General features: G+C 38.5%; 1 protein-coding gene across 6 annotated transcripts in view; it reads right to left on the reverse strand.

The window, feature by feature from the left end:
- LOC109104447 (plasma membrane calcium-transporting ATPase 2-like) overlaps positions 1–8,884 on the reverse strand; it is a 107,432-nt gene extending 98,548 nt beyond the window's left edge. For 4 of the 6 annotated variants that reach the window (XM_042766307.1, XM_042766309.1, XM_042766308.1 and 1 more), the window contains exon 1: positions 8,212–8,884. The gene's annotated coding sequence lies outside the window, so the exon portion shown is untranslated. Of the gene's footprint in view, positions 1–7,548; positions 7,837–8,211 lie in introns of those variants that run through there. The other 2 variants (XM_042766304.1, XM_042766305.1) reach the window with 2 other exon arrangements.
- Between the last annotated feature and the right edge of the window lie 338 nt (positions 8,885–9,222).

Raw genomic sequence — 9,222 nt, forward strand, 5'->3', positions numbered from 1 at the left:
TACACAAACACGCACTTAATGACACACACACTCTCTTCGCTTACTAGCTATTGATGTAACTGCAAACACAGTTAAAGACTGCTGAATCACCAGCAATCACATACACTTAAACATCATACACACAAACACACCCCTAGTATTTCATTAAACATCACACAGAAGTGGGAGGGTGAAAGATAAATAGAGACAGAAAAGAATAGGGGGGAAAGAGTAATGCAGTGAGTGAATGAAGGCAAGAGGGGAAAAAACTAGATGAAAAAAGCACACCTTCGGGGGTACATCTTCCAAATGATAACAACACAAGTGTTGAACGTGTGGAACGTACAAATAAAAAAGCATGTTTGTTTTTCCAGGCGAACGAGTATGAGCATCTGTTACAGGGAGGCCACTCTCTTTATCTCAGTCAGTAGAGATCTTTCTCCTGCCACTCCATGCCGGGCAACCTCACTTCCACATGCATCCATGCTCCACGGAACACCACTGCAAATGCAAAACTACTTATGCATTTATTTGCGCATTCACCATTTCACCCAAGCTGAGCCAATGTGACTCGCGGCATCCCTGCAAGGTTCATTGGTCACGCTGTTATGCCGTTAAACCTGAGCATGCACGCCACACCATCTGACAAGAAGAGAGGAAAACAACACGCAGATGTTAAGAATCACCTGACCTCTGTAATCATTACACCGCCACACTTAACCCTGGTACAAATGTTATCCTATTTAACAGTGCTAATGTCCTAAATACAAGCAAACTACAGGGAAAACAATGCTAAAAAAAAATCTTTGTAACATACTGCTGACAAAAATGAAAAAGCAGCATGCAGGAAACTACTTTTTTGAAGCAAGATAATGTTAATGTGTAATAGAAGGACAAGTGAGTGTCTGCCATAATTGTTCAGAAACAGCTACAGAAAAAAAACATTGGTTCTATTGCTCTGCCCAATATATTTGACTGCATACATTCATTCAAAATCTCATTTGGTGGCCTGCTTTAAATAAAACTTTAGTGAATCTCACAAATTCTCTTAAGAACATGTCCAGATCAAATTTTAAAGATTAGGTCATATAGTATTTTAAAGGGGGTTGACTGTTCTAGGCTTGATTGTGTTTATGAGGTGCAGTCCAACATCGTTTGTTAAAAAACACATTATTTTTCACATAATTTACCTTTATTCCACACCTCTCTGTCCCTTCTCCTCTAAACAGGCTGATAATTTCTGGCTATTTATGAAGCTCCTCCCTCAGAAACACATGATGGGCTCTGATTGGTTAGCTGGCCCAGTGTGTTGTAATTGGCTAAACCACCTCTAGGGCGCGTCCCTCACCTCAGCTACATGTGCTCCTGTTGTATTGTAAACAATGGCATTGTTTATATTGCTAATCAGTTTGAGTCCGATTGAGACGCAGAGGATTTTAGCGAAGATGATCGCGTGAACCTTTGGACCAACTTTGTATGGTACTTTACGTGATGTGACAGCAGTTTTATTGCATTCATTATTATTATTATTATTATTAACTTTGAGTTGCACATGTGAGAACTGAAAACATAGCGTCTTGTTTTTCTTTGGTTTTTGTCAGCAGGTCAGAGTGTTCGTATATCGTGGGCAGGATTATACAAATCAAATACCTTACCACGTGACGTGTATAGGTAACAGGCAGAATATTCTAAAATATGACAACTTAAGGCGGTTCAGAGTCAACTCTTTCTTTTTAACTTCATTTATGATGCACTTTCTTTCTTTATTTGATTAACAACTTTGCAGACCGATTACATTGAAGGATTGCTATGTTACAAACGTGCAAAAAATATATTTTTCAAAAACCTATATGACCTGCTCTTTAACCCATAATCAAAAGGAAAGAACATTTCTGGTTGAAACTTCCTTCAGTCTTTTTTTTTTTTTTTAGAATGTAATCATCATCAAAGGTCAACAAGTCAAATACCACAAGCAAATCACAGTGAGAAAAGGGCACTGGTGAATGAATGCATAATAAAATCATCATCACATTTTGCTAATTGCACATAAGATCTATTATTTGAAAACAACCACAGTTAAATATTACTATTTAACTATTAAAATCCCTATAAATTATATTTTCTGGGGCAGGGCTATTCAATTGGCGGCCCGCCAATCATCTTCATCCGGCCCAGGGGAAGAGTCACACATGAGCCTCAAATTGTTTTTGTTCCAATTAGTTTGTCCATAAGGTGGCAACACTGGCCCGGGCCATTGTTTCAGTGCTGAAAAAGAAAGGAAGACACTCACCGACAAGCGCTCATGTGAGAGGATTATGATATATCCGCAACTCTAGTTTAAACGGGTATAATGACCTTGCTATCAGTCATATCTTCTAGCGAGAAATAGCACAGAGACTGGACAAAGCTGATTGTCAAATGGATTTTGAAAGGCTGCGCATTCAACCTTCCACATACACTGCTGAGCCGCTTCAGCAGACAAAAGCGCACACAATTGTTAAAATTAGGGCTGTGCGATAGGGACAAAAATAACCTATCTCGATTTCTTTGAACAATTTTGCGATTTCGGTTTTAATCACGATTTTGACACACACGCATGCTTTACAGTCATAAATATATTCAGTATGAATTTGAAACATATTTCCAAAAGAAAACCAATTAGAGCTTTATCAAAAAGTTGTAACATGTCTCTAGAACAGACATAAGTCAAAATAATCAATAAGTAAAGGTGTTACAAAATGTCTAGACATATGGCAAAAAAAATAAAAATTAAATAAATCACATATACATAAATTTTTTTTTTTTTGCCATGCATTGGTCATGGAGCTCATTGTACAGGTGCCTCAGGTGTTGAAATATATTTGTTATACATTATACAGGTTCACACATACTCCGTCTGCAGTACAATATAGTACACAGTATGCAGCAGTATGCAAAAGCACATTAAAATAATGTGTGAGCGCGAATTTCTCCGCTCGCACGCAGATTTCCTTTGCTCTGTCACAAAACCAGATACACGTGCTCAGATACACGCTGCTCTCCCCCAGAGAGAGCGCGCGCACTTAAAACGTGTCTCCTCTCGCTCAAACTGGGTCCTGTGCACTCGCAACTCTCTCTATGCTCATGTGCTAGATATTATTTTCGCACCTTTCTATTTCTAACCTTTTCTGTTCACATCTTTAGCATTTTTTCTGCGTGCAGTGTGAACACTCTGATCCATTAACAGGGGCTCGGAAAAAATACGCATCACAGACATTGTGTGAACCTGAAGTTACGTAGACATATGCCCAGTCTGTTCTGTTCTAGCTCTCCATTTAGGCATGCTGCATTCTGATTGGATTGGATAGCATACTGCGGGAGGTCAGAGCAGCGGAAAATCGTGCTATAAAATTATTTAGAAATCGTGCACAATCAAATTGTGATTTTATGATGATTTTGTTATATCGCAAAGCCCTAGTTAAAATTTATGGTTATGGCGAGTTACCTTGTAAACACGGTCTTAAATGAGTCCTAAATGACTGTAAAATGCTGGGAGAAAAGCGAATGTGTGCGTCAAATCCGCGTCATGTGCATTCAGGTTTTAAAGAGATAGCACTGCTTTTAAAGTGAAACCTGATGAAGTCCAAAAGAAAAAGGAGAAATCACTCCACTGCTCTAGTCACTGATTAACTTTTGTAGTTTGAATAAAGATTAATTTATATTCAACTACAGTTTATACATATGCAATTTATAGATAGAGCCTGTTTTAAGGTTACTTAAATTAAAAGTTGTCATATTTTTCAGAGCCTCTTAAGTGTTAAAGATAATGGCTTTCAGTTATACTGTAATGTTGAAAGACAATAATTATTGGCTAAAATTGAGGGAAAATGAATTTAATACAGATATCAGTAACATTATTGGTGTCAATGATACTGGCCTTCATTAACAGTAGGCTACTTAGTAAAAAGATGCCATTAAACCGTATTTAAAATAAACCATCTTTGTGTTGTTTCTTCATTAATTTGGAGGTTCAAATTGAAATTGTGATAACACAAATATAGTAATATGCAATTAATCACAATTAATTACATAAAAAAATGTGTGATTGATAAGTTATTTTTTAATCGATTGATAGCACTAATGTTAACCTTTCAAAAGATGTTATTGTTGGTATAATATTTCTTAATTTTACAGCTGAATATGCTTTCCAATTATTTTTTTATTTTATAGGCCCCCCCAAAAAGACATTGGGATGACTGCCCACACCCGGACCCCTTCAAATTTTCAATTCGATAATCTGGTCCTCAAATGAACCTAATTGAATAGCCCTGTTCTAGGACATTGTGATATTAAAGATATCATAAAATCAACCAGACTGTTCTAATTTTTTATTTAATATTATTGCAGTGTTTATTATGAATTATTTATCCTTGCACTTCATTATTTATTCCCGTGACCACGTAATCTTTAATAAATATAACTAACACCCCCCCACAAACAAAAAAATCCTTCCCCACTTCAACAACATCTACAATGACTCAAAAAATCGAAAAAAATATCAAACAACAACAAACCAATCAATCACAAAAAAACAAAGCAATTAGCAAACAACAACAATCCAATCAATTCCCAATGGACAAAACCAGGCCCTGCCATACATTTTTTCAAAAAGCAGTTTATTTGGATCACAATATGGAAGACGATCACGACAACTGACTTTAAAAGACCTCCTGCTATCCTCATTACCATAATACAGAAATGTATGCTGATTTTTTTTTAAAAAAGTGTACAGTAAAAAAATCTAATTACAAATTTGGGAATTCAAAATGTTACAAAACGTCCAAATGCACAATGGTAATTAGAATTTAAGGGGCGGCAGTAATTACTTGTAAACAAGACAATGTCAAATTGCAAAATGTTTTGAGGATCCCAAAAATAGGCTTTATTTTCTTTAGACAAATTTCTAAACAAATTATTTTTCCAGCTTTTTCAATGAAATGATACCAGAGCACGGTTTGATGAGATTCACCTGAAATATTATCCTTATGCGACATGCAGGATCTTCTACTTCCTCTAACAAAGGCCTTATTTTCCATTTTAGCCCAATTCAACAGGTACATCCCCCACACTGTTTCACGCTAAACAATCCTCCACTGCTCATAATGTGCCTCTAGTCATGTTTTTAACACAACAGTCTGAGCTAGTAGATATAGCTACCCCATTTATAGCTAGTAGTCACACCAGGGAGACCCGAGTCATGGTATAGGCTGACGTTACCACCAGTGTCCATGTCTAAAGAGGGAGGCTGAACAGCTCAATTCTCCCCTAATTAGAGGGAACATATGCTCTGTAGGGTAAACACAGTTTGATGTGTACAACAATAAATTGCATCAGTCGGCTGGAGTAATAACAACAGAAGAAAACTTCTTGACAGCTCCAAACACCCCCACCCTACAGGTTATGTAAAGTTTAAAGCATGCACAAGCACACCCACACACGAACGCATACACAAGTGGTTGTTCGGCTGTGATATCTGCTTACTGATGTCCTCGAGAAAAATATTTACTAATTACTAATAAATTCCCCTGAAACACGAACGGTATTTGTGCAAACACACACAACGCACCCACATTTAAACATGTAAAGAGCGTACTGTTTGCTAATCTATCAGATGACACAGTGATCTCAGTGAGTTTCAATCACTCTCATTTGGTTAATAACAATCCTTCAGCCATGGGATGGATTCTCCTGGATTATGATGGATCTGCAAGGATAGGCTTAAATGTGATCACAGCATATTTCTTAAAGGGGTCATATGATGCTATTTCAATTTTTCCTTTCTCTTTGGAGTGTTACAAGCTCTTGGTGCGTAAACAAGATCTGTAAAGTTGCAAAGACTAAAGTCTCAAATCCAAAGAGATATTCTTTATAAAAGTTAAGAGTCAACCACACCCTCCTAAAACAGCTCATTCTAACACGCCCCCACATCTCTACGTCACGATGTGGGAAGATTTCCATAACGCCGCTCAAATGTTCACGCAAAGAAAGAAGGCGTAACTTTTATTCTCTCTGTTTCCGCCGCTGCCATGTTGTGGAGACACTGTGTTTCATTGTGAAAGTGAAACTACTTTGTTTGGCACAACTAGAAATCAGTGGTTAAGTTGTATCTACAACACTGTTCTGGAACACTTCAACACAAATATTCAGATGGGTGCAGCGCATTTTATGGAGGATGAGGACTGTTTCCTGGAAGAGTATCCTGCCGGTGTCTGTTTCTATAAAGTGGGGCAATTCCAACTTTGCAAGGACAGTCTGGCGCTTCTGACTCACAGTCCGTAAGTAAGTTTACATATATAAAGAATTTGCCACTGATGATTCAAATGCAAGCTGAGCAGTGTAGAGTAGTGCTTGTTGTTTGTCGTTTCTCTGATCACAAATGCAAACATGGGTTTTATGTTTACGCGGCATAATACGCAACGCAACGCATAAAAAGACAGTATAAGTCATTATAATCAGTAATTATGTCCCCACTGGATGCAACAAATGCCTCGTTTGTAATGGTTTTGTCTCGTCGTGCCGGGAGACGGCATCACAGTATGGTAAGGGGTAAAACATTTCCGTCACACGCTTGAGGTATTCAGCCAATCACAATGCACTGGATAACTGGCCAATCAGAGCATACCTCGCTTTTCAGAACAATGAGCTTTGTAAAAATCGACACCTTTCAGAAGGTGGGGCATAGAGGAGAAACAATAATGTACAGTACGTGGAAAATAATGTGTTTTTTTTTTTTTTTTTTACCTTAAACCGCATAAACTATTACACCAACTACACAAAATAATGTTCTTTTTAGCAAATATGACCCCTTTAAGGACTGACCTTTCTCTTCTGGTTATTTTGTGCGCATACTAAACATCTCTCCTAAATTTCCACAAAATAAATCATCCTCACACCAGCAAAAGATTAGCTTGTGGAGACTTTGTGAATGTGACATGGTAAACAAACTAACCTGCTATGATTTGTCTCATAGGACTATCAGCACTCCGAAACATCAAGATAACATTTTTGATAAAGGAAAAAACAATTTTAAACCTAAAAACAATAAACATAACCTGGCCTTTTGAGGGTCAGAAGTCCTCAAGTTGCCTTCACGAGAGTCACGTTACCATGTACACAAAATATACAACATCAGCTTAAACGGCGAATAGTTCATCCAAAAATGAAATAATTTTACGCTAATGTCGTGTAAAACCTGTGACTAATTTTCTTCGGTGAAACACAAACGATGTTTGTCAGAATGCCAGCCTCACATTAACTCTCATTGTATGGGAAAACATACAATGGAAGTCAATAGTAACCGAGGCGTTCTACTAAACGTTCATTTTTAGCTGAATTACCTCTTTAATATTAAAAACTGATGTAATGGGGGGCTTATATCGTATTTGATATTTTAAAGCCATTTGTCACGAATAATGTCATCGTTTTATCATCTCCTCAGACTGCTGAGGCTAACGATCTCAAGACACGGTGACGGAGATCTTCAAACCGTCGATATCGCAAATGAATCTTCATTTAATATTCGTAACTTACTTTAACATAACACAAACCAGAAAGCACATGTGCCTCGTGTTCTTCTCTTTCTGACACAACTGGGCAGGTTTTGTTCTCCTCACAGGACAGAGAATCGCAGCTCTTCACGGGGAACAAATTGCAGGGTTTCCCCTTCGACGCAATAGCGCGAGGACACACCCAGAGAGGCTCGAGAGAGGCGCGGTGGACGTTACCCAAGGGGTGACGTCAGAGGGATCGACTGACTACCTCTTTATCAATCAGCAGCCTCTTTGCTCTTCACGTGAAATACACCCGTTTATTTCTGCACATTAAAAGACCATATTAGCCAGAAGTGCACAACGTGCAGACCTCAACGTAATATGACTGCACTGACAGAAATGATGAAATGACACTAAAATACGCTGATACATACATGATAAGCACGATAAGCATAACTGACACGTTACTGGAATACAATAAAAAAAGCCATTTTCACAGCTGTACTAGTGTAATATCTGTAAACAATTAAATTGCTCACTGAAAAGCTGTGCAGAAATGATTACTTGCAACAGGCAAAAACAGGTCTCATGAGCAAACACGGCGCGGCTCTGAGGAACAAGATGGAACATGCACGCGCACACCTGTGGATAGGAAAATCAAAGTGAAGGAAATGAGTAGAATAAAACAGGAAAAATAACAAACCTTCCGTGGGTCTGAAGGGTTTCAGAAAAGGTGAAAGCCGCACATGGGACGTTCCTCATTCAGTGCATCGAGAAGCAAGCCCTGCTCCTCAAAAACAAGCCTTCTCCTCAAAACTCCAAATGAAGATAGACGCAAAGGGTCTCTAAGTAAACGCTTGCACTGTTAGGCAATGTCTTTTTTCGCTTGCAACCCGTGTTTGTTTACTCTGCATCTGGAAACTAACTTTAGAATTGATGCCAGTCAAGCAGCAGGATGGAATTCGTCGCTTTTCCTGCATGTAAAATGTGTCCTCCGCGTTTAGGCTAAAAACGGGTCAAAACTTTTTATATCTCGCCGTTGAGAAGTAAGAATCCCGTCTGCTCGAACCCAATCCAACAGCCTTTTCTCGAGAGAAAAGAGGAAATAATCACAAGAGAGATTGAGGTACGTTCCGCGTTGTTTACGGAACACAAACGCAACAGATCCAAGTTTTGTTTGGTTTTCAGTCTTGTTTTCTACGTATTAACTGCTCTATTTGTTGCCACCCCGTTTAGCCGCCGGGAACAGCCCGGATAAACGCAACCTTTCACCGCGCAGCGAAAAAGACAGTTTAAATCACTGGTTGCCGTGGCTGGAAATCGAAAGAGGGAAGATAGAGATTCGGTCTGAGGGCTGGGAGAGCTGCGGCAGAGAGGGAGGGACTTGTGTGGGATCAGTCATTTAAGGTGGATCATAAGGAAAATTGAAGCAAATAAATGGTCAGATACTGTAATTTCAAACACCTCGAGTTGCTAGACAGGGTAAATTATAAAGCCAGATATGTAACTATGGACGCAGTGGCGCGACACTGTTTGGAGCAGAGATATTTTTACACGATTAGAATATTTACAGATGGTTGGAAAATACCCTGATTTTACTCATAAAGCCAGCGGTGTCGCTGAATAGAGCTGTTTAATTTGTTGTCCTGAAAATCAAAAGAGATTTAGCATTTTCCAGCCAGCAACCTTTATTTATTTTTATATTATTTAGATT

Source organism: Cyprinus carpio, chromosome A11 (assembly GCF_018340385.1).
Source record: "Cyprinus carpio isolate SPL01 chromosome A11, ASM1834038v1, whole genome shotgun sequence".
In the NCBI taxonomy this organism is placed as follows: Eukaryota; Metazoa; Chordata; class Actinopteri; order Cypriniformes; family Cyprinidae; genus Cyprinus; species Cyprinus carpio.